Consider the following 20906-nt stretch of genomic DNA (forward strand, 5'->3'; position numbering starts at 1 on the left):
GTTCAATAAATACTAAGCATTTCCCTGGTCCAACTGTGGAAAACATTCCTCACCACTAATTTTGAAAACAGGCCAATCTTACCTTTCAAAGGTGACAAATAGGAACTGTCCAAGGGGCCAGAAAACTTAGCTGACAAGAGATGAATTTGTTGGGAAAGTTTGTTGCATTGTGACTAATACTTTGGTCAACTGTATTATATTTGAAATGCATAAGGAACATTTGTGCATTATTTATAGGATTCTTCTGGTAAATCCTTTGTAAAGTGTATGGCTATGAAAAAGATTCATCGCTCTTAATTCGTTTGTTTGTTCTGCCATTCCGACTTAGTGAATGCCTTGCCTTCTGAGAGGAGGAAACATGATTCAAACTTAAACCCATTTAACAACAAAACAAGAGTGGGAAAATTTTAACAAGATAGTCACAACAGGAGCTCCTGGGCTTGAACTCTTCACAAACTACTCTGCATAGCAATAGACACAGAGTGTGATGAACTTCGTTCTCACTGGAAATGGAAAACCGTAGGACAACGACTTTGTGAAATTCTAAAGGGAGTGAAACAGATGGGGAAGAGCAAGCAAGCCTGGGATGAAAAGAACAAGATTTCAATGCCTCCTCTGTTTGGCTTACTAATGGGGTGAGCCAACCACTCCCTAACACTCCCAGCTTTATGTGCGACACTAGAATTATAACACTGACATCATGATGCTATTTAGGGCAACCAGATGAAGTAATCATAAACACAGAGCATTCTATAAACAAACAAAAAAGATGTTATGAAATAAGACTCAAAGATGGGTTAAAGTGAATTTATTTATAAATTACATTCATAATAAAAATACTATCCACTTGTTCTCAATAATGTCTTACCATTAACTGCCATTATGCTATCAAAGGAAACATGAGCTAGGAAGTCTCCTTAAAGAAGCCATTTCACAAGGGTATCCTTGGTTGAGAGTTTGGGTAACATTGTCTAAAAGGCCTCTTTTGGCTCCAAAGTCCCTTGATTCTTAGACCATAGCATGGCTGAACAAACGTTAGTCTTGAACACACCATCTGGCTCTGTGGGTTTAGATGATGTAAGCTACCAAACCTTCATAGGCATTAGTTCCTCTACTATGCAAAGTGAGAGGGTTCAGCTGTATATCTTCTATAGTCCTTTCCAGCTCTAACACTATATGATGTCCCAGCATGGTGTTGAAATAATTGGCATCACAATAAAGTGACTTTGAGTTCCTACATGAAAGTCTACAACTCAACACAGTGTTTGGGCACAACTAAACGAAACTTAATGAATTAGAAAGTATAAACTAATCTCTAAGTAGGAATAATCCAAATAACAAATACTGTTCTACTTGGGCTAACCAGACATTTTGTTTTTCTTGCTCTTATGTTCACGCTATAAAAGACTTCTCTCCTTGGTGTCTCTAGCACAGCTTGGAACAGTTTGCAGCCTGGAGATTCCTGATGCATGAATTGCTGTCTGCTAAAACAAGCTCTTTAAAATTTTAATGTGCCTAAGTTTATCTCTAAATGACAGTTAGAACAGAGGGCAAACTTCCTAGTGCCATGACATCCTGTAAAGACTCCAAGCAGTGTGGCTAAGGACTCTGCAACTAAAAGTCAGCCAGGTATGATTATGCAAGCCTTTAATCCCATCCCTCAGGTTTTGAAGAAGAAGGATTGCTATGAATTTGAGGTCAGCCTAAGCTACCTACCAACATATAAAGACATACAGCCAAGGCTACATAGCAAGACACTATCTCAAAATATTTTCTTTTAAATAATATTTTCTTTGGTAGCATCCAAGAAGATTGTGGGAATTGCACAGGCAGTATATCTCTCTTTGGACAAATTAGGGTTCTAGAGAAAATATGTGAAGGAATAAATTTCTTGTAAAAGCATATTGTGTTTTAACTCCAAAAGCTAGCAAAAGATATGCTGTATCCTTGGAATTCACACCAAGGAGTTCCTTAATGAACAAATAACCGTTCTAACAGCTGTTGCGTTAGACACAATGAGATGTGGACAAGTACAAAAACCAATCAATTCTCTACTGCCTGCCCTGACTGAACAGCACTGGAGTAGGGAAATCCTTTATCTAATTGAAGCAGAAGAGACCATTACACAGAGTGGAAAAAGAGTCCATCAGCTATTGTTCTGTAAATACTTGCTTACAGAGTGTAGCATACCTGTTTTCTCTTTGTGCCCTTTCATTTTGTTTATCAATTTACTTTTTTTTTTTTTTTTTTTTTTTTTTTTTTTTGGTTTTTCGAGACAGGGTTTCTCTGTGTAGCTTTGCGCCTTTCCTGGAACTCACTTGGTAGCCCAGGCTGGCCTCGAACTCACAGAGATCCGCCTGGCTCTGCCTCCCGAGTGCTGGGATTAAAGGCGTGCGCCACCACCGCCCGGCTTCAATTTACTTTATTCATTGTGTTTTTTATGTCATATTCAAGTATGTTTTTGTCTAATCCAAATTCATAAACATTTTCTTATGAAAGACTGAATTTTAATTATTACATGTAAACTCATGGATATTTGACTTGATTTATACTTACTATAGAAAGTATCTAAATTAATCTCTTTGCATGTAAAAAATACCTTTTTTCTAAGTTAAAATTTCTTTAACACTTGGCAATGAGAAGCAACTTTCCTATCTACAGTCACAAGGCAAAAGCTAGATGTTACTGAAAATTAATGGACTATTAGTATAAAATGAGTTGTTTTTATGAAGAAATATAGAATGGTGTTAAAGTGCTTGAGCTGTGAATCTGAACAGCTTTGGACACAACCTTTAGTAACTAGAGTTAACTACAGATCCTCACTGTACTATGTACTTCATGCACAAAAGGAGGGTAAGGATTCTTTACCTAGCCACAGGGCTGTTTTTAGGGCTATATGAAGTAATGAATATAAAGTACTTCAATAAGGATCTGGTACAGAATAAAATGCTTAGCAGTTGAGAGCTATCAGGTTAAGTTCTTAGACTATGGAGGGGCAAAGGTTGGAGAACCAGTTCAGTTTTTCTTACCTTCAAGTATGAATTTGTGGAAAATAGCCCAAATGTAATGGGTACTACTAGTAATGGGCAAGATCCATGAGGTAGATAATACTCTTTCCTTGGTTGTCCAGTCTAGTCTCCCCTTCTGGCTTACTCCCACTGTTTGATTTCCTTACCCCTAGTTGTGTTGCAGTGGCAATGTGCCTTTTAAACACACCTCTCCAGACTCCCCTGCAGCTAGGCCCTACCTTATGATGCAATTGTATAGATGCATAATGAACTGAGTAAGGCTTTAGAGAAAGTTATTAATTTCTGGATGAAGAGTAGACAAATGTAGCTGAAGAAAATTATCTGTACTTTGACCATTCTCTCTTGTCCTTCTTGGAACAGAGTCACCATGCCAAAGTGGGAATACTTTTCTTACAGGGCAGAAAGCTGGATATAAAGGGTGATTAAGCAGAAAGTCAGAAGCCGCCCTAGCAACTAGAGCAAGGCTGGAGTGCCCACCAATAGACTTGCTGTGTCTCCTTGTTACATTTATAATTTATATTTCCAATTGAACATCCCTCATGCAAAATGCTTGGGGACAAAAGTCTTTGTTTAGGGGTTCATGGTTTTTTTCTTGTATTTTAGAAAATTTGTATATACATAGTGAAACCTAGGGGATGACACCAAAGTCTAGTCCTGACATTTGTTTCTGCCTCATGTGTATTTACATACATAGCCTGAAAATAAGTATATATTTTAGTGTGCCTACATTTGACTGTGACCATCAGGAGAGGTCAAACGGTAGTCTTTTCCACTGTGGCATCATCTCTCAAAAAGTTTCTTACTTTGGAATATATTGAATTTCTCTTAATTAATTTATTTATTAGTTTTTCAAGACAGGGTTTCTCTGTGTAGTTTTGGTGCCTGTCCTGGCTCTCACTCTGTAGACCAGGCTGGCATTGAACTCACAGAGATCCTCCTGCCTCTGCCTCCCAAGTGCTGGGATTAAAGGCATGCACCACCAATGCCCAGCTTCTTTTTTTTATTAATTAAATTTATTTATTTATTTTACATCCTAACCACAGTTCCCCCTCCCTCTTCTCCTCTCATTCCCTCCCCCCACCTTCTTTCTGCCCTCCCCTCAATCCACTCCTCCTCTGTTTCTGTTCAGAAAGGGGCAGGCCTCCCATGGGCATCAACAAAGCATGATCAAGTTGCTGTAGGACTAAGCTCCTCCCTGGTATTTAGGCTGGGCAAGGCAACCTAGTATGAGGAATAGGTTTTCAAAAGTCAGCCAAAGCCTTAGGGACAGCCCCTGCTCCCACTGTTAGGAGTCCCACAAGTAGACCAAGCTACACAACTTTCACATATGTATATATAGAGAGAGACTAGGTCAGTCCCATGCAGGCTCCTTGGCTGTCAGTCCAGACTCTGTGAGCTCCTATGAGCCCAGGTTAGTTGAATTTCAAATTTTTGGGGTAGGGGTGCTTGGACTGTGGTGGTGTAGTGCCTACTTTGGACAAAATATTTTGTGAATGCATATTCTAGATACCAGAAAAGGGTTTGCAAAAAAAATGTTACTCTTTCCTCTAGAGGTGAGTGAAAGGGGAATCAAAGAAGTTTGTATTAATTGCCTTAGCAGAAGCAGTGGTGGACAGATTCAAAGATGAATGCAGCCAACTCACCGGTGGCCCTGTTCTGCAGAACTGTTCATTAACAGCCGATGACTCGAGAGCAGGAGCCACGTCCCAGTCTCATTTGTGCCTCATATGGAAAGCCCAGCTCCCCACCCTCTTGTTCTTCACAATAAGGTGAGATGTTTTCTTCTTTCGCCTTGCAAAGCTCAAAACCCGGCCATTTTAAGGTAATGTTTTTCTTTGGGGAAATTACCACTTAGCAGCAAATAGAGTTTTAGGTGATTGTTTTTCATCAAAATGGTCAAGTAATTGACTACAGGTTACTGTGTAGGCTAATGGTTAGTAACAAAGCAATTTAAAGTATTTAGGAATTCACAGAGAATGCCTTAGGTGGGAAATAATCACGTCCCCCCTCTTCTTTCCCACTCAACTAGTTTCTCTTTTCTTCTGTGGAATATTAATTGCACCTCTCTCCCGGCTTTGGGAATGTAAAAGGGTCTAAGTAAACATTTCTTCAGCACGGGGTAGAGTGGCTTGAAGGAAGGTGAACTGGGAGCCTAAAAGCTTTGCTGTCCTTTTACATTGGTTTGCTTTTCAAGAACAATTTCACCTTGGGCACCATTTTCCCCACAAACGCCCTGAGAGTTGTTGATAAATTCCTCAGGAGAAAGCTTCCAAGGTTGGAAACAATCTATATGAGGACTTTCTAACTCGTATTAACATATTAAAGGTTTTCTAAGGAAAAAAACAAAAAAACAAACCCATCTCTTTAAATTGTTTTAACCCAGTGTGTACCGAGCTTAGGCAAGCCCAACCTTCTTTGCAGGCACACTGCAACAACTTAGAAATTGCTGTCTAACAAGACTTCAAAAGATACAAGGTCAGTAAACTTTAAAGGCTGACCTGAGACCAAGCTCCAGTAGCCAATAAAGCCCTTTTTTTTTCCATTAATAAACCGTTGTGAAAACAAAAGGTGTAAAGAAATTATGCAACACAGACCAATGTAGCTCAAAGCAATGAAACCTTTGCTACCTGGTGTTTTCTAAATAACATTTACCTAACTCTGCCCCAGGACATTAACATTTTGAAAATTAAATCCATCCATTCTGTGTATATAAACTATGATGAAGAAAAAAAAAACAGGGAGAGGAAAGACGGACACAAAGATAGCAAAGAGAAACTTATTTTCTAAAGAGTGAGGTCTAAAGAAACCAAAAATTGAAGGCTGTGCAGAATGACTTTCGGCCATCTTCCTTAGGAAAGCCTGACAATACTGTGTCTCCAGAGAACACATCTGAAATGCCCTCCACTGCCCTCTGTCATGTCTGAGTCTCCTCACAAATACAATCCACTTGGCCAATATTCCTCCAAAACTATGTTGCCCACACCAACTACTTACTATTCTACTACAGTCTTGTGGAGGGACTGTTCAACCAGAATTCCTCTTACGTCTTCCCCAGCAGAAAACACAACCCAGGCAACTACCCACAAATTTTCATGCACAGGTGTGTTTGTTCAGCCAATCAAACACCTAAGTCTAGACAAATCTATCTTGTGCAGAGAATGAAATTTATGGGAAGACAGGACAGACCCAGGCCTGAATTTCTTCCAAAACAGCTAGAGCCAAGAAGAGCCACAGGGTAGAGCAGGTGCAGAGCCTGTTTTGTCTCAGTTCTTACAACTCCCTTGTGCTGACCCAAGACTTTTACACTCATTGAGACTTCATGCCTAGTCCAAAAAGACTTCTTTGGTAGCCTCTAGTACTTCTTTATCCTTGGAAATCTATTTCTAGAAACATTTGTTCATGCCCCTCCCTCTCCCCCCACACACATTTTTTGTGTCACGTAGTTCACACTGCTCTTGAACTTGCTATACAGCAGAGGATAACTTTGAACTTTTAATCTCATTTCCTCCACTATCAAGTGCTAAGACTGTAGGTATCTGACACCATATTTGGGTCTGGGCTTTACCAGCTCTTCTACAAACTGCAGAGAGGTAGCAAGTAGCCTAGCTTCCTCATGTAGAAAATGTGGAGACACTTTAGAATCTATAAGGTATAATGATGTAAGCAAAGTATCAGCAATACCCAACTTTCCAATTTGACTTGAGACTGACATGGTAGGAAAAAAAAATTAAGCAAAAGCAATACATCCCCAAAGAAAGCAGGCAAACAAAAACACTTGAAACAGAAAGACCTGAGTTCCCCTAGACCCAAGCTCCATCCATCTTTTATGCTGCAAACTGTGCGTTGTCAAAAGGCCCAGATGGACCCAGCAAGAATTGGGAAAGATGAGTAATGATGATCACATGTTAACCAAGAGTTTCAGACAGGAGGCTTTGGGGTAAAAGACGCCAGCCTTTTGCAGTGTTAGAGGTGAGCTGTGAAGTGACTGGAGACCCTCTGGCCCCAATGAGATCAGCAGAGTTCCAAGGGAGCAATCGAAAGGGCTCCTTGCTTCAGTTTTAACTCTCTCTGATCCAAGCAACCTCTCCACAAATTCCCATCGATGGTAGTTCTGAGTTTTTCAGAACAACTTCACCACTTACACTTTTTTGAAGCCTAGGGTCAAGGACAAACACATCCACACTAAGGCCGTTCACCAGGTTCCCAGGATGTGCTGTGTCATGCTGCTATACAAAGAACAACCTTCTGAAATCAAAAAGGCAGAAACCATTCCTATTCAAGACCACTTGAGCTCAATGTCCATCCTAAAACTCATGAATTTCAGTGTGGTTAGCTATTTAGAGACTTTTTCTTTCACTTAGTTATAATCCCATTTGATCATTTTCCAATGCCTAATGCACTGTTTGTGTTCAAATAACTAATAGTATTAAGTCTAAAATTCATTTCCTGTATGTTTGATCTCAGATCTAAGATTTTAAGAGAAAGACTGTACTGCGGTTGAAAAGCTGTTCTCAACCAGTTCTGCAATCTATGTTGAATAAAATCTGACAGAAGGAAAAAAATGTCCGAGTGAGATCAAATAGAGCTTGGCTCAATAGTCTTCACGGTTGTTGGAAGAGCCAACAGAAGATGGACAGTTTGGTTCAATAGACTGGGATAATAGTTTGTCCTGGGAGATGTAAAATGGACTCAACTATCCACTGGGGTGACAGCCTCAAATCTCAGTGATCGTCCAGGGTTCTTGCAATTCTGTGATGCTGCTGTTGTCCATTTATCCAGGAAAAACCTTCTCGATCCCAGAGCTGAGTGCTGGGTAGGGCTGGAGCATGGACAAGCAGGTAAAAGTGACTGCAACATGATTTGGGCATTGGTGAAGGTGTTTTCTGTCCCTAGTTAGTATTCCCACAACTCAAGGAGATCACATGTCAAGTTCTCTTTGGATATTTGAATACAGATATAGAGATGTTATTGTGAATAATGGGATTTTTGAGTTCATAGTCAATGAGAATAATGGCAAAGTGGAAAAGATTTCCTAGCCAAAACTGAATTAATAACATATGGACACAGCATGAAGAAGGAAATAACAGAAGTTTAATAGAGAAACTGGTACATGACCAACAACATGCCAATATGTTGCATAAATTACTTCTTTTTATCTTCACTATTACACCCTATTTTACAAGAAAACCAAGTCTCACACTAGCCAAATTGTCTGGATAAATGCTAACTACTCCAGGCTTCTATGGATCTTTCCATGAAACAACGTTCTTATGGGCACATGAAGAGAGGCCTGTTATCACCTAATGGTGAAGGATAAACATGAGGAGAGCACTGGAGATGTGATGGCAGATTAGAGAAATCTCAATATTCTGCCAAGTTGGAGCCAGTCATGGAGCCGGCTGGACTTCTAGGCAGACCTTCCCACCTGGATAGAAGCAGAACAATAAGCCCAGCCCTTCCATTTGGGAACTTCTACTTGCAGGATCCATCTCTCCCACCTTCCAGCATAGAAATCTGAAAGCTGAAGTCTGAAAAGGAAGCTAGTCTTGCCACACCAGTGTGCAGCAATGTAGACCACAACAGGGCCCTTCTAAGTAAGATGGAGGCATTGGGGGGATAAAGTAGATATGACTGGGTGGAGGAAAGAGTAGCAGGGGCTGCTACCTAACAGAAGATTATACACCAAAGCAGGAAAGAAATAGAAATCAAAGTGGTCTTTACATAGCCTCTTCTGTGCCTCAAACTCAAGGAGATGGGAGCCTGTTTGTTTTGTTCCGTGCTCTACCATGTTGCCCAGCACTGTGCATGATTTATTTCTAATTTGGGAGCATGAATGAGCAAGGGGTACTTGATTACATAGAAAAGTTATAATAGCAGTTAATTTGACAGAGAATGAGGATGAGAGAAACGATAGTAATTCTGAGTTTGCATGTAGTGAGAAATGAAGTCAAGGACTGGAGAGGCAGCTCATTTGAAGATCTGTGTTTAGTCCTGAAATACCATGAGAACAAATCTGGGTATGGTGGCATGTACTTGTAATTCTAGTGCTAGGAAGTAGAGACAACAGTATCCTTGGGGCCCTCTAGCCAGCCAGTCTACCTCAATCAGTGAATTCCAGTGAGATACACTGTGTTGAAAAACAGAGGATGATTTCTGAGGACCAAGAGCTGAAGTGGTCTTCTGGCCTCCACAGGTAGGTGTGTACACACACACACACACACACACACACCACACACACACACACACACACACACACACACACACACACACACACACACACAGAGTTGAAAAGAACCATACCTTTATTGAAAAAGAGAAGAGATACAATGCCCTGAAGGGACCCTGTCTCCTCTCATACTCCATGAGCTGAGGTGAGTCAGTTCATCTGGCACCTAAAGTCCAGAGCCAATAACCTCAAACTTCCTGGTGCCTATTCTGGACCATAAATGCATCTGTAGTAAGTAGTTCTACTTGAAATTTATGGAATGAATCCCAGAGGAAGTATGGGAGATGAGTCAAATGTAGAGACTACCTTTGGGAAGCTACCAGCCTGATCTGGAGATGAGTCAGGTCCATAACAGACTCTAAATGATCAGCTGAATATTTAACAAACATAGGACATGGGCTGTGACCAATCAGTAGAATTCTCTAGATAGCTGAAGCAGAGCATTTAAGGATTCATGTCATTTCAAGCATGAATTCTTTACTTACAGAAATGTAGAGAGATCCCAGGAAACTGGGAAAGGATGTAAGGCTAGGGAACATTTGGTGGGTTTTGGAAGACACTGCTAACTGATTGATTGGATATCATAGTCACAGTGCACCAGAATTAATATTCATCAGCTGAACATCAGCCCTATTATGTGACATAAACCAGGACAAGAAGTATCAGGTAGCTAGTATATCTGCTTAATAAATCACTCTACAACACTGGTTTTAACGTTTTTTAATTTATTTATGTGTATGAGTGTTTTACATGAATGTATGTTCATGTACAATGTGACCATAGAGGTCAAAAGAGGGTATCAGATTCCCTGGAACTAGAGTTTTTGATGCTTCTGAACCACCATGTGGGTATTGGGAGCCAAGCCCTGGTCCTCTGCAAGGATAGCAAATGTTCTTAGTGCTAAACCATCTTTCCAGTCCCTATAACACTGGTTTTAATTAATGGCTTTTGATTATTAAGCCTCATAGATGATAAATGCATCAACTTATTTTGGATCCATCTGGAACCTCTGCTTTAAGTTGACCTGGCTGGAGGCACCTTGGCTGAACAGCTTTGATCTGTATGTGTCTCCTCCTCCTTTGGGACCAATGGAATAGGCTAAGCATGAGGGGATCTCATCTCATTCATGTAAGCACTTTCCTAAGTCTCCACTCATATCCTCTATGCTATAGTGCATTGGCCAAGGCAAATCATATAATCAAGTTCAGATTTAAAGATCTGGGAAATATCTTCTGCTTTCTGAATGGACAAATTGCAAAGTCCCTTGGCAAAGCTGATGGATGAAGAAGAGATCAGTAATACTATAAAACACAGCAAAGATCCCTTTACTTCTATATATGAGAACAGCTTAGTTTTCTATAGGGAACTCCTCTTACCTGACTTTTGGTTATGGTTGATTCTAATTCCTGGCTCCTAAGTGTATGCTGGCTTATATGTTTACCATCATTCCAACCACTCTGGCCATGGCCACTGGTTCAGAGGTAGACACATAACCCATAACAGCCAAGATGATTAAATGGGGCGGGGGGATTTTGCTGGAGTTGCCAGGAAAGTAGTCTCTAATGAAAGTATGTTTGCCATTAGGCTAGACCCTAAGCTTAGACATTTTGGGAGCTCTTCCTACAAGAGAAGAAGCCTTGAGAACAGTGTCAAGTAATAGAGAAATGGTGAAAGGCAGAGCATGGGAAACAGAGTAATACATAGCTGGTATCCTTTCATCCTCCTGGTTTCACTTGTGCCTAGAAAATTACTCTTGAGATGTTTCAGGGATACATGCCAATATTTCTCTTTTCTTCCTTCCTAAGTCAGTTACAATTAGGTTGGATAACAAAAAAAATCTATTTTTTAAGGAAAGCAAATATTGAAAAATTCTTCCAGACAGGATTTGGGTAGCTATCATTTTCACTAAAAACTATCTTGTAATGTTTCTTTCTCTTCCTGTTAATGATTAAGGAAGACTTCCAATTATTTTTCTTTCCCTGGAAGAGAAACTAAACCTTAAAGGCCCAGAAATAGCCAACATATTTAGAGAAATGACTTGTTGGATATCTCTTTCATTTCTACTTGGTGAGTTTTGCATGGAAATGAGCTCCCTCCTGTCAATACCCTAGTTAATTTTCCAGTTGGTCTAACACTGTGTTTAAGAAATGTGTCTCCTAGAATATGAGTTGGGCCTCCCTGCATTAGGGAAGCAATGTAACCCCACTGCTCAGCTCTTAATCTATTCATTATGAATATTTTCATTCTTAATTTTTTCCCCTGAGAACTAACTGAAGCATGAGGGATAACATAGCATTCTTAAACAATTGCTTGCAAGCTCCAATGAAGAGAGTTCCAGGCATGGATTTACATAGTCTTGCCAAAGTTCTTAAAATGAAAGTCACCTAAAAGCTTATATCTAGAGCAGCCTTTAAACATTCTATTTTAATTAATTAATCAATTAATAAAGTGTATTCCATTTATGTATTTATGTCTGAGTGTGCATGAATGTGAACATCTGTGAATGGACAGCAGCAGTCAACATTGGTGTCTTCTACAATTGCTCTCCACCATATTTTTTGAGACAGGATCTCTCACTGAACTTAGAGCTCACTGTTTCAGGTAGACTAACAGTCTCCAGGGATCTATCTATCTCTCAGCCCCAGAAATGGGGTTCCAAGAGCATACTGCTGCACCTGGTATTTTGTGTGGGTTCTCAGGATCACTAAGAACTGAGTCATCTCTCCAGCAAGAAGACTCACAACATGGTCTTGTTCACTTTGGGCATCATTCCATATACTCTGTGACTTTTTAACATTTCCTCTAGGACCAAAACTTTCATAAATTAAAAGAAAAATCTCCACAGATTTTTCACACATCATTCCCCAGTGTTCCATTCAAATGGGTAATGTTGACTGTTCCAACTGTCTGTGCTGATGCTAATCTTAGAGACGAAAGAAATATTGGGGAAGAATATCTGACATGTTTGCAAAGGCTCAAAAAACAACCATGGTAACAATCCCCACAGCAACATTAATATCCTGGGCTATAAGGCTGAGAAAGAAATAACCACAAATACATTCCCATGGCATAGTATATCCTTGCTCAATTTGAAACATAAAAATATAAACCTCTGCCTGAGTGTGTGTGTTCCCCAAATTCAAATATGAAACTAAATCATTAACCCTTTGATATAGAAGACCAGCATGTTAGTCATCAGTAACAAACTGTACTTTCTGAGCCAAATTGATAATGACCTTCACTCCCTCCCTACCCTGCCCAATCTTGTTGCTTCATCTGTTTTTTACATTCTTTGGAGCACAAGTCTTTGGTTACTAGCAGTCCCTTTCTGTGTTTGCAAAGGTATCTCCAACTATAAACATCAATTTTAATTTGGTTATAGGAACAGCTAAAGTCAGATTCACTGTCTTGGAAAATTTAGGCTCAGAAGGATAAGGATACTGCACAAAGGTCCCTGTGGTGACATTTTATCTGTATACTCCAATAAATACATCTGAGGATCAGAGGGAAAAGCCAGACACTATAGTAAACATAGAAGTCAGGCAATGGTAACACACATCTTTAATCCTAGCATTCGGAAGGGAGAGATCCATCCAGATCTCTGTGAGTTCAAGGCCACACTAGGAACAGAGCCAGGCATGGTGACACATGCCTTTAATCCCAGCACTAACCACAAAGGTCTGGAGGTCTGTACAGACAGACAGGAAGTGATTTGGCTGGGTGGAGAGAGGAAGTGAGATGGCAGGACAGAAAGGCGTAGAGGTGTGGGTATACAGGAAGTAGCTCTTTTTGGAAGCTCAGGAGTTGGTGAGATGAGGTTGGCTGCTGCTTGTCCTATTCCCTGATCTCTCAGCTTTCATCCCAATATCTGACTCTGGGCTTTTATTAATAAGACCATTTAGCAATTCATCTTACAGGTCCCTGCCTAAGAAATCCCCTGCTCATGTTTCCATTCAGATCCACTCATTTTTCTTGTATTTCCTAGCATTGGGAGGTACCTCTGTGCAGGTGCTGGGGGACATAGTGTTGAGTGACACAAATACTAGTCTTTCAGTCACACACCATACCAAATCATGAAAGCAAAACCTAGAGTATAGACAGATGCCTTAAGGTTAAGACCTAAATAAGTCATCTAGGGGCACTTGATACAACAGGGACACAAGGTCCTGATATCAAGGAGACAGAAGGAAAGTGAAAGGTTTAAGGTGGGTTCGAAGGCCACGTGGGTGGAAAGCAGAGAACAAAGATGAGTATAGAGTTTGTGTTGGCTTCAGCAGTGCTCTGGAAAGAGACACTAAGTAAAGGAGGGCAGCATCAACAGGAAGAGAGCAAGATGCCTCAACAGAGTTCCTATTACTGCAAATTATCCCGAAATGTTGCCTGAGAGGGCCACACTGAATGACACAATACTGAGTTTTGTTTTGTTTTGTTTCTGCCCAACCTTCTTCCCCTGGAATCTTCTGTGACTTAGCAGCCAATAGAAGTAATTTCTAGTTAGGAAAAGTGCTATCATCCATTCTGTGATGGGTTAGGATCCAGGCCTAACCTCTTGTTAACTATCAGGAATACCACGTGTGAGTATTCACACTACATCTCTGAAAATCAGTCAACCCCTACATCTCTGAAAATCAGACTCTTTAAATGTGCATTTGTTGACTAGAATTCTTCCTAGTTAGTGCAACACCACAAAGGAAAAAAATCATCACACAACTTGAGCAACATCAGGAAAGTGAGGTCCAAAGAGAGACTACATAGGTTTGGAGAATCATGTAGCATAGTAAATGAATAACTAGGAAAGTAGAGATAACCAGGCCAAGCCTAGGTTTCTGGTTGCATTGCTACTGGGTTCCTGTCTTCTTTCCATTATGAGTGCTCAGAAGTCGTTGTTCTGTTTGAAGGGGTCTCATTTCCAGAGGGATAAAACCAACCACAGGTACCACTTTCCCCAAGTGTTACTATAAGACAGAGTTCGTACTGAGCTGCGCATTCCCAGGCTGAACCTGAATCAGTGATTACTAACTTCCCATGAACACACCATTCTTATAAAACATGGCAAACTAAGTGTAATATATTTAAGCACTGAAGTTAGGAGGCAGATGAAGGAAGACTGAGGGGTGCTGGAAGGATAGCCATGGTGGAGGTGATGGATATGACCTAAGTACATTGTATTCATGTATGAAATTCCAAAGAATAAATAATTTTTTAAAAGGACTGTCAGCTTTAAGAAAAAAAAAAACACCAACAACTACTAGAAACAAAAAATTGGGACTGAGGGTGTAGCTCAATGAGAAAGCATTTAACTGCCATGTGTGAGACCACCAAGAAATGAGAGGGACTAATACAAAACAGAATCATAACATTATTTTCTATAGCATTCATAACATTTACGGGGTTTTGATTATAAAAATCCATATTTGTGCATCTTTTAAATTAGAGAAGAAGAAGACAGAGTTTATCTTAGCTACTGTTCTACAGCTGTAAAGAGACATCATGACCAGGCAACTCTCATAAAAGAAGTCATGTAATCGGGGTGTTTTGCTCACAGTTTCACAGAGTTATTCCATAGTCAAGGAGGGAACCAGACAAGTGTGGCCCTGGAGCAGTAGCTGCGAGTTATATCCTGATCCTGAGGCTGTAGCAGAGAGAGGTAGACTGAGCTTGGCCTGGGCTTGTGAAACCTCAAAGTCCTTCCTCAGTCACAAACCTCCTCCAACAAGCCACACCTACTCTAACAAGGTCACCACCTAATCCTTCCCAAATAGTTCACCAACAGGGAACTAAGCATGCAAATAGATGAGCCTATGGAGGCCATTCCCATCCAAACCACCACAGACCAAAAAATCATCCATAATGCCATTACCAAAGAACAGAGTCTAATATTGATGGATTCTAATAGTCTCCTTTGTTTGTTTGTTTGTTTGTTTGCTAGTTTTGTTTTGTTTTCTGTTGGTGGTGGGTTTTTTTTTTCAATATAAATGCCTCAAATTGATTGTACTTGTTTTTTGTTTGTTTGTATTTATTTCTATACTTGGATTTTAGGTTTTTTTTCCACTCAGGACCTTAAAAGGTATTACTGGTATCTGAGACTTTTTTGTTTTCTTCTATTTTAACCTAAAAAAATATATATTTGCTGCGTTTGATTGTATGCAAGAGTTTGTCTTAAGGAGCACAGCAAATTAAAAGTTGGTTATAATTCACTATTTTAGTTCTTGTGTTTTCTTTAACAGAAACACTCAACATTTATGTTCATAAGTGGAATTACTCTGAGTTTTCATGGCTTCTGAGATTTTTGTGGATTTTTTCTTTGTGGTTTCTTTGTTTGGTTGGGTTTTCTGGTTTGTTTTGTGTTTTGTCTTAGTGACAAGAAGACTCAGTAAATACGACCATTATTTTAGCAACACTTTCACTCAAGATGATAAATGAATCTACAAAGTCTTCATTTGTTCAGTACTGTTAATTCATAAACTTATCAAATAATTTCAAACCCAACGGTCTTCTTTGTTTTGAAATTAAAAAAAAAAATAAGCCTGGTGTTGTGGTGCATGGCTTTAATCTCAAACTAAGGGTGTAGAGGTAGGTGGATCTCTTTGAGTTCAAGGCCAGCCTGGTCTACATAGGGAGTTAGAGGCCAGCCAGGGCTACATAGTGAGACTCTGTCTCAATAAATAAAGGAACAAACAAACAAAATTTTTCATTAAAGATCCATTACTTTCCAATGTTAGGCCAGCTTGTTCTCAGATCAGTTAAGTCAAATCTCAGCATTTTACTGGCCCAGTTTATGAACTTCAATTTCATTTAAGGCTTCTCTGGCAGGAAGTTGTACAAAAGTTGACACAAACTACCACCCCAGTAAATATGGTTTATTCAAACTACATTGATAGATGTGTATACTTAATTAAAGGCAAAGAAAGGTGTCAAGAATGTAAAATGGTCAAGATGCTATAAGAAATAATTTGATACATACTCAATAATCTAAACAAAGAATTATCATATGACTTGCTAAGCCCATTAAATAGATATCAAGAGTTGGAAACCGTTATCAGACAACTACTTACACCCAAAGGTTTCTTGCAGTACTGTTCACAATAAGAACAGGTAGGACAAGCCCAAAAGTCTAGCAGCTAAATGGATAAACAAAATATGGTATATCTATACATTGTAACATTGTTTGCTCATAAAAAGTAATGAAGTCAAGATAATTACTGCAATATGGATGAGCCTTGAAACCACAGTTAATTAAAAGAAGCCAGCCACAATAAGCTAAATGCTATGTAATTCCAAGTGTATTAAATACCCAGAATAGATAAATCCATGGAAACAGAAAGCAAATTGATGGTTGTTTCACTGGATGTGAGAAGGAGGAGTGGGAAAAGAGTGCCTCACATATATGAGTTTATATGAGGGAGTTGAAAACCTTCACCAACTAGATAACAGGAATGACCATGACCACACAGTCTTGTGAATGCTCTAGATCTCACTCCACTCAATCATGTACTGTAAGATATGTAAAATGGTTAATTTAGATTATATGTATTTTCAATAATAAAAGAAAAAGAAAAACAGTATAGGCACCTCAAAGTAAAATAAACAGAAATGCAGTGACCTCATCACTTGGATTCAACTCCCAAAACATCTTCTTCTAAGTGCTGGCTTTCTATTCCCCTGGCTGAGCTAGGTTTCTATGTTCTATTCATCTCCAACCTGAGATGGCTCACTCAGGTTCAGTCTTCTATACAGCCACCATTAACTAGCACAGCCAGCTCAAACTTCAGAAGCGTTGCTAACCTCGCTTCACATATCCAGGGTCTCCCTAGCACAAGAGGTTGTCTCTCATCACTGCCTTAGTGTATCCATCCACAGACCTGGTCTTCAGTCAATTAGCATCTCTCTGCCCTTTCTACCAGAATCAGCCTCTTCCAGAGGTCATTTGTCAGCCTCCTGTTTACAGCCTGGTGTCTGAGATCTTTAGTACTGGATATTAATGAGAACAGATGTTGCTCATGACTCTGTACTGAAATCCGAAGTCCAGACTATGAGACAGACATTATTTCTATCATATTAAAGAAGACATTAAAGCTTAGAGGATTCTGATTTGCTCCAGATCTTAAGATAGAGGAAAGGCTGGTATTTACACACTCAAAGTCTGGCCCTCACCTGTGGCTATACATGGTCTACCATACCTCCTCTAGTCTTATCTCTTACTCATTTCCAAATGAACCCTCTGTTCCAGTTCCACACAAACTCACAACATCTGAACATGAGAGACTAATGCCAACCCTCAACCCTAATACTCTTCTCTTGGAATAATTTCTACCCTTCTTTTCCATGGAGAATTCCCTGAGTTAATTTATCCTAGACTCTCCTTCATCTCCACATCTAATTGGCTCATTAGTCATAATCCTTTGCTATTTTGTTTCCTTCATTTCCTATCTTTTCTCACTCAGCTACTCTCACCAAGTCTACTATGTCTTATATGTGTTATTGCACTGTCACTCAAGTAGTCTCCTTGCCTCTACAAAATTTCCTGAAACAAGTCTTTCTCAAGCTACAACCAAGCACATAGTTTATTCTCTACTGTTTAATATTGAAAGTATTAAATGAATAGTGCCAAAGAATTGTATCTTGTATCATACCAAAGGCAAAAATGGTCATTTCCTCATCAGTGCATAACAGCATCAAACAGAAGGCTTAACAAATAGTAAGTCTCAGCAGATGATGGCTGAAAGAAATCCATGTAATATCATGGACACTTAAACAACGATAGGTATCAACCCAGAATATCTTGTCAGGGTGTGTAACACTGCTTAGGTAGACCATTAGTCCGTGTATATTAAGAACATTTTTTCTAACATCATCCCTTAACAGATATCAAAACACTTTTAAATAAAAGTGATAAATTCTAGGAGCCAGGGAGGTGGTTCAGTGGGTATGGGTGCCTGCTGTGCAAAACTGGATACCTAAGTTTGATCTCTGGAACTCACATAGAGATAGAAGTAGAGAACTGACTCCACAAAGTTATCCTCTGATCTCTTCACAAGTACTACAGCAAGTGTTCACATATGCACATATCATGCATGCACAGACATGCATCAGAAGGAGAGGAGAGAAGATGAAATAAATGTTAGTGCTCCTCAGAATATAGACAGGATCATAATACACAGTAGCCTATGTAATACTTTTTGAATAACTTGAAGACAGGAGTTCAAAGTCTCTAAACATAAAGGAACAGTGAGGATGGAAACATGAATAGCAGCAATTGAATTATCACAGACCATATACAAGAACTGAAACACCATACTTCAGCCTACTAATATGTACAATGGTTATAAGTTAATACCCAAAATATTTTTGTTTGATCACTACACATTGAATATCATATTATTGTGTGATACTCCATACATTCTCATAACTACACCAATAAAATAAAACACTGTTATAAAAAAGCCACTTGGTATCCTTAACACTTAACACAGAAGATGCCTGACTTGTGATGGCATTGCCTCTGTTGGTTCATGGATTACCCTGATTCCAGACTCTGTGCCATCAGGAAAGTAGTTGTAAGGTGGGTTGTGGGACAGTCTCTGAGAACTGGTGGTGATCCAGAGAGGTGGGATAGAGAAATACGTTAAGTGGCCAAACAAGGAAGAAAGAACTCCAGACACAGTTATGAAGGAAGTAAAACACAATGACACCGAGAGAGGAGCAGAGGCCCTTTGCAAGAGAGAGTAGTCAGAAGCTCATCACTGAAGAGGTAAAATTGGAGCAGAGACCTGAATGATGAGTTGAACTTCAAACAGCAAAGTTGAAAAAGACATGTGGAGCAAAAACTCACTTTTTAAAAATTCAGAGGCATCTCAGGTGAACAGCATCTAAGGAAAAGGGAACGTTAAGGAAAATTACTGTCAGGCAGGAATCAAATTGGTCTGTTGATGTCCAAAGTAAAGAGCCCCAGTGACTGAAGTGCAGTGACAGAGAAAGGAGCCAGAAGGTGGGGTGGGTGATAGGGGTGCAGGGTAGGTGTGATGAGGGGAGAGGACACACTTGCCGAGGAGAAAAGCTGGGATTCCAGAGCAAGAAAAAAGAAATCACAGGAGGATTTAATGCAGGAGGGTTCATTTTCTCATCTGCATTATTACAGTTTATCTAGCTGTCACTTGAAGAAGACAAGAAGGAGGAATAAATGAAATCAGAAAATAACAAAGCAATCATAGCTGGCCAGGAGACATGGCAGTGATAATGGTGCTAAGGACAGTGGGGTGCTCTTCAACTGTTGATTGGATGTAGTATGTGAGAAAAATGGACAAATTCAGGATACTTTGGAGTTTGGTATCAGCAAAGGATTGGTCACCAATATCTAGCAGACACAGTAAAATAAACAGGGATAAAGAAGGAATCAACGACATGTAGACTTACAAGTACCTTCCTCATCTCCCTTCCCTATACCCATCTTCAGTGTAAAAGCATTAAACAAGCAAGTAAAGGGACTGGAGGATCTAGCAGGGAATGTGGTCAGCTCAGACACTTCTGTTAGGATGGCTGAAAACAAGTTCTGAGTTGCTAAGATATCTTCTTCATAAGGGAATTTTGCTTTTGATGGAGGACAGAGGATGCTGCTGTCTTGAGTAGATTGCCTGCCTACAGCTGGAGGGGTACCTGTGACAGTTTCCTCCATCAATAGCATTACGTTGCCCATTTCATCTATTGGTTTATATGGTTTTCATCAATTGTAATTAATAACAATGTAGTCTGCTTCTTCTTAACACCCCACTGCAGAAGTCCAACAGTGATTCCACTCTACTGGGTAGCTCTTGAGCTGGAAGAGTCAAGGGAACAGATGCAACACAGCCATTGACAGGGTTCAATCCAAATTCTTCAGCCTGCATGGACTTCTACACAACTTGAAAATGGGAGGTGGTCTAGAATTTCAGTGGCTTACTGAAAAGCAGTTGCCTCTCTCACATCCATACCAGAGTCAATTATTTTACTCTGAGATTTTTTTCAAGAAAAAAAATTTCCAATTCTGAAGTTTTCTAATTACATTGCATCTCCAGATGAACTAACTCTGAACAGCATTTCTTCCTCCCAAGCCACTGGATTGGCTAAATTCATTAAGTGTCTTCTGATTTCATGGACCATAGAAATGTCAGCACTTGTGCTTCCCTGCTGAAATGGCTCAGGGTCACTGGTATCCACAGGGCCTATAATCTTCTTAATTTCAATTACTGCTTCCTCATCTCCATAAGTCTCTCAGAGGCCTCCTCCTAGGCTTGCTCATTTTCTGCTGAGAACTGGCTTTCCTTCCCTGCTGCCTCTTCCCCACCTGTCTCATCCCTCTGCATCTTGTTCTCACTTTGCCAAATAGACATTTGAAGATAATTCTGCTGCATATTCCTGAGAAACATTTAGTCATGCTAATAATCAGTGTCTATTCATTACAGAAACAACTAGAACCACGTGACTCAAAAAGATTTTGCCCTTAGCTTCTGGAATGAACTTACCTGGAATTCCATTCCTCATAGCCTCACTTCCTGGTGGCATAGTCTTGGATAATCGTTATTAAAGTTTTATTATTTAGGTTTTTTTTGTGTGTGTGTGTGTATGTGTGCATGCACATGCAAATCACTGTGCTCATGTGGAAGTCAGAGGACATT

The sequence above is a fragment of the Peromyscus californicus genome, unplaced genomic scaffold (genome assembly GCF_007827085.1).
Source record: "Peromyscus californicus insignis strain IS unplaced genomic scaffold, ASM782708v3 Scaffold_6__1_contigs__length_162567912, whole genome shotgun sequence".
Taxonomy (NCBI): Eukaryota; Metazoa; Chordata; class Mammalia; order Rodentia; family Cricetidae; genus Peromyscus; species Peromyscus californicus.